Raw genomic sequence first — 6,000 nt, 5'->3', positions numbered from 1 at the left:
TATATCCTCTTCATGAATATTCTTTGTGATCCACTGATATGTATGTGTGATAAAATTATGAAATTTTAATTATTTTCATTAATAATGAGTTGCAATATGTAGTGAAGGGATATCATAAGTTTTTTCTTGATAATTCCTTTAAAATCCATTAATATGATAGATATGTGTGATAGCATTATAGCATTTCATTGCTTTATGGTGGAGTTATAGCTCATTGTTGCTTTATTTTTAAATATTTTGAAATTTTTATTTGACATACTTTTATATTCATAGTTTCAGATGAATTCTAAATTAATTTTATTTTTTTCAGGAAAAATAGTATTATATTAAGTATATACATTCAATTTAGAAGGATAAATTACATGTATAATTTGTGCATCAAGGAAAATGTTGGAAATCACTAACATAGTTTTTTAAAAGTTAGGGATCCTTCCTAAGAAATTTTAATAACCTGGAAAATGTTTGATACAATACCAAGTAACAAGAAAGAAGTTATGGTTCTTTGTAATCATGTTACCCTCTATGATTATTTAATTTTAATTAAATTTTCTATTTTAAGATCATTGTAGATTCTTAGACAACTGTAAGAAATAACAAAGATTCTATGTATCCTTTAGCCAGTTTCCTCCAGGGATAGTATCTTGCAAAACTATAGTGCAATATCACAACCAGGATATTGACATTGATGTAGTCAACATACAGAATATTTCCATTGCCATGAAGATCCCTCATGTTGCCATTTTATAGCCACATCACCTCCCTCCCAAAACCACACACCCTTTATCCTTGGTAAACACATCACTGTTGTGGTCTCTATTTCTGCAATTGTTAGATATTATATAAATTGAGTCATACAGTACAGAAGTTTTTGGGATTGACTTTTCTCTCCCTCAGTGTAATTCTGTGGAAATTCAAGGGCTGCATTTATCAATAATTTGTTTCTTTTTACTGATGAGTAGTATTCCATGGTATGGATGTACCACTGTTTGACCATTTATCCATTGATGGAAATCTGAATTGTTGCCAGTGTAGGGCTATTATGAATAAAGTTGCTATAAACTTTCATGTAGAAGTCTCTGTGTGAACCTATCTTCGTTTCTCTGGGATAAGTGCTCAAGAGTGCAATTGGGGGGTTGTATGGTAGTCATGTATTTAGTTGTTGCTGTGTTTTTTTTTTAAGTAGGCTCTATGCCCAATGTGGGGCTTTAACTCATGACCCCAAGATCAAGAGTTGCATGCTTTACTGACTGAGTCAGCCAAGCACCTCACATGTTTAATTTTTAAATAAATCACTAAACTGTTTTCCAGATTGGCTGTCCATTTTATGTTACCACCAACAACGTATGAGCAATCCAGTTTCACCACATCCTTGCCAACATTTAGTATTCTCCTTATCTTTGTTTATGTCTTTTTTTTTTTTTTTAATGTATTGATATTCCTCCTTGTGGCTTTAATTTGTATTTTCTGAGTGGCTAAAAAAGTTGAAAATTTTTTCATGTACCTATTTACTATCTGTATATCCTCAAGAGTGAAATGATCTTTGTGTCTTTTTTTCTCATTTTCTAATTGATTTTTTAAAAATTTTATTTATTTATTTGAGAGAAAGAGCAGGAGAGCATGAGCAGGGGCAGGAGCAGAGGGAGAGAGAGAAGCAGACTCCCCTGTGGAGCAGGGAACCCGATGCGGGGCTCAATCCCAGGATCCTGGGATCATGACTTGAGCCCAAGGCAGATGCTCAACCAACTGAGCCACCCAGAAGACCAATTTTTTTTTTTTTACTGTTGAGTTTTAAGAGTGCTTTCTATATTCTAAATTATAGTTTTCTGTCAGATATGTGCCTTGAAAATGTTTTCTTTCAGTCTAGCTTGTCTTTTCATCCACTTAACAAAGTTATTATAGAGTAAAATTTCTTAATTTTGGTTAAGTTCAATTTATCAAATTTTTCTTTTATGATTTTTGATTTTGATGTCAAGGCTAATTCTGCCTAGTCCTAGATCCTGAAGACTTCCTCATAATTTTCTAAAAAAAAAATATTGTATTAATTTGTGTACTAGATGTGAGACTTAAGCTCATTTTTTTGCCAATGGATATCCAATTCCTCCAGCATCATTTGCTGAAAAGACTCCTCCACTGAATTCCCTTTTCACCTGTTTTTCAAAAATCAGTTAGGAATATTTGTGTGGGTCAATTTGTGAATATCTATTCTCCATTGATTTATGTGTCTATTCCCCACCTAACACCACACAGTTTTGATTACTATAGCTATACAGTAAGTATTATAATCAGGTAAACTGATTTCTCCTACTTTATTTTTCTTTTTCAAAATTGTGGCAGCTATTTTAGTTTCTTTGTGCCTTCACATAAATTTTAGAATAATTTTTGTCCATATCCTAAAAAAAATTCTTCTGAGAGTCCTATAGGGATTGTGTTAAATCTGTATATTAATTTATGGAAAGTTTTTATCTTTGCTATGTTGTGTCTTCCATTTATTTTTATTATTTTTATTTCTTTCATCAACATTTTGTAGTTTTCACCATGCAAATTCTATACTTGTTTTGTTAGATTTAAGCCTAAGTATTACATTTTTGAGCCATTGTAAATAGTATTGTATTTCTAATTTTTGTTTCCATGTGATTGTCTCTGGAATATTGAAATACGGTTGATTTTTACATGATCTTATATTCTATAGCTTTATTGAACTCATTTATTAGTTCCAAGAGTTTTTATGTTCATTAATTAGACAACTGTTTTAGACTGAACGTTTTTGTACTCTCAAAATGCATATGTTGAAATCTAATCCCCAATGTATTTGGAGGTGGGACTTTTGGGAGATGATTAGGTCATGAGAGTGGAGCCCTCATGAATGAGATTAGCATCCTTATAAGAAGAAAACAAAGAGCTAGCTTACTTTGTTTCTGCTATGAGAGAATGCAAGGAGAGGTAGGCAGTCTGCAACCCAGAAGGGGGCACTCACCAGAACCTAACCATATTGGCACCCTGATCTAAGACTTTCAGCTTCCAGAATTGTCAGAAATAAACTTCTGTTGTTTTAAGCCACCGAGTCTATGGTGCTTTGTTATAGTAGACCAACTGACTCAGACAACAATCATGTTACCTTCAAATATGTACAGTTTTATTTTTTTCTGATCTGTACACCTTTTATTTTTCCTTTCTTGCCTTATTGCGCTAGCGAGAACTTCTAGCACTGTGTCAAATGAAAAGTGGTAAGAATCGACATCTTTGCCTTATTTTCAATCTAGGGAAAACACTCTCTCACCAAGAAGCAAAATATTAACTGTGGGTATTTTATACATGTTCTTTATCAAACTGAGGAAGTTTCTTTCTATTTGTAACCTGCTGAAAATGTTAATCATGAATGTGTTTTTAATTCTGTTAAATTTTTCTTACATAAATGGATATGATTACTTGATTTTTCTTCTTTAGCCTGTTACTATGACAGTGTATGTTGGTTGATTTTTAAATTTTGATCCAGTCTTGCATTCCTGGATAAAAGTTAGTCACAGTGTAATACACTTTTTCAAAAAAAACTTTATTCTTTATACTTTATTGCTAAATTTTATTTGATAATATTTTATTAAGGATTTTGGTCTGAGGAATATTGGTCTGTATTTTTCTTTGTTTTTACTGTCTTTGTCTAGTTGTGATATCAAGGAAATACTAGCTTCATAAAATGACTTGAAAACTATTCCCTCTGCTTTTATTTTCTGGAAGAGATTGTATGGAATTGGTGTTAATTCTTCTTCTAATGTTTGGTAGTAATCTTCAATGAAACTATCTAGGCCTAGAGACTCCTTTGGGGGAAGTTTTCATTACAAATTAAATTTTGGATGAGATATGGTAGTTTGTATTTTTAAGGACTTTTCCATTTCATCTCAGTTGTCAAAAGTTTGTGTGTAGAATTTAATATTACCTTATCATTTTGATGTATATAGGGACTATAGTGGTAACCTCCTGTTTTACTCCTGATATTGGTAATTTGTGTCTTCTCCCTTTTATTTTGTTAGCTTTGTGAAAGACTTGTCAATTCTCTTGGTTTATCCAAAGAAAAAGTTCTTTGTTTCATTGTGTCTTCTCTATTATGTTTCTGTTTTCAATTTCATTGATTTTTGCTCTTATATTTGCTTTCTTCTGCTAATTTGGGTTTATTTTGTTAATCTTTTTTAGGTACTTGAGGTAGGCACTTAGATTATTGAATTGAGATTTTTACTCTTTTCTCATGTATTCATTTAGTGCTATAAATTTGCTTTTTCACTCTGTTTTAGCTAGCTCTTTGACTCAAGGAATATTTAGAAGTGTGTTGTTTAGCTTCCAAGTTTGGAGATATTTTTCTTAACTTCTTGTTACTGATTTCTAATTTGATTCTATTGTGCTCAGAGAACACATTCTTTAAGATTTTTAGTTCTTTAAATTTGTTGTCTTATGACCCAGGACATAACTTATGTTAGTATACATTCCATGGTCGCTTAGAAAAATCGTGCATTCTGCTGTTATTGGGTACAGTGTAGAAATACTGATTATATTATGCTAGTTGATGATGTTGTTGAGTTCTTGTATATCCCTGTGCATTCTACAAGTGTTAAGAGGAGAGTGTTGAGGTCATCAACTATAATTGTGCATTTGTCTATTTCTCCTGTCATTTCTATCAGTTTTGTTTCATTCGTTTCGCAGCTTTAGTTTTTTGGTGCATACAAATTTAGAATTGCTATGTCTTGTTGATGGATTTCCTTCTTTTTTTCTTTTCTTTCTTCTTATTTATTTATTTATTTTTACTGTATAACATATACCCTGCCTCTGTTAATTTTCTGTACTCTCCAGTCTGCTTTCTCCAATATTAATATAACTTCTCCTGCTTTCTTTTCATCTATGTTTACATAATAGATCTTTTTCCATTATTTTTACTTCAACTTGCCTATATTGTTATATTTTAAATGAGGTCCTTATAGACAGTATATATTTAAGTGATGTTTCTTTCTTTATTTAGATAATTTACATTTAATGTAATTATTCATATGCTATGGCTTAAACACCGTTTGTTGAAGACACTGTCTTTTTCCCATTGCATATTCTTGCCTCCTTTGTTGAATATTAATTGACCATATAATCATGGGCTTATTTCTGGGCTCTCTATTCTGTGTCATTGACTTATGTGTCTATTTTTGTGCCAGTATCATAATGTTTTGATTACTACAGCTTTCTAGTATATCTTGATATCTGGGATTGTGATACCTCCAGTTTTGTTTTGTTTTGTTTTCAAGATTGTTTTGGCTATTTGGAGTGTATTGTGGCTCCATACAAATTTTAGTATTATTTGTTCTAGTTCTGTGAAAAATTATGTTGGGATTTTGATAAGGATTGCATTGAATCTGTAGATTGCTTGGAGTATGGATATTTTAAGAATATTTATTCTTCCAGGGGCACCTGGGTGGCTCAGTTGGTTAAGCATCCACCGTCGGGTCAGGTCATGATCCCGGGGTCTTGGGTTTGAGCCCTGCATCGGGCTCCCTGCTCAACGGGGAGTCTGCTTCTCCCCCTCCTTCCTGCTCATGCTCTCTCTCACTCTCTCTGTCTCTCTCAAATAAATAAATAAAATATTTAAAAAATTAAAAAAATAAAAGAAGTATATTTATTCTTCCAATCCATGAGCATGAACTGTCTTTCCATTTGTTTGTATTCTTTTCAATTTCTTTCATCAATGTTTTACAGTTTTCAAAGTACAGGTCTTTCACCTTCTTGGTTTAGTTTGTTCCTAGGTATTTTGTTGTTCTTGGTGCAATTGTAAATGGGATTATTCTCTTAATTTCTCTTTCTGCCACTTATTAGTGTGTAGAAATTGATGGATTTCTGATATTAATTTTATATTCTGTCTTCCAATTCACTGATTTTTCCCTCTGTTCCTTTCTTCTGTTGAGAGCATAAATTGACTAATTTTATTATGGTTGTGATATTTTCAGCTCTAAAAGGTCCATTTCATTTGTCTTT

Source organism: Mirounga leonina, unplaced genomic scaffold (genome assembly GCF_011800145.1).
Source record: "Mirounga leonina isolate KUSES-001 unplaced genomic scaffold, KU_Mleo_1.0 Mir_53, whole genome shotgun sequence".
In the NCBI taxonomy this organism is placed as follows: domain Eukaryota; kingdom Metazoa; phylum Chordata; class Mammalia; order Carnivora; family Phocidae; genus Mirounga; species Mirounga leonina.
This window is presented reverse-complemented; position numbering follows the sequence as displayed.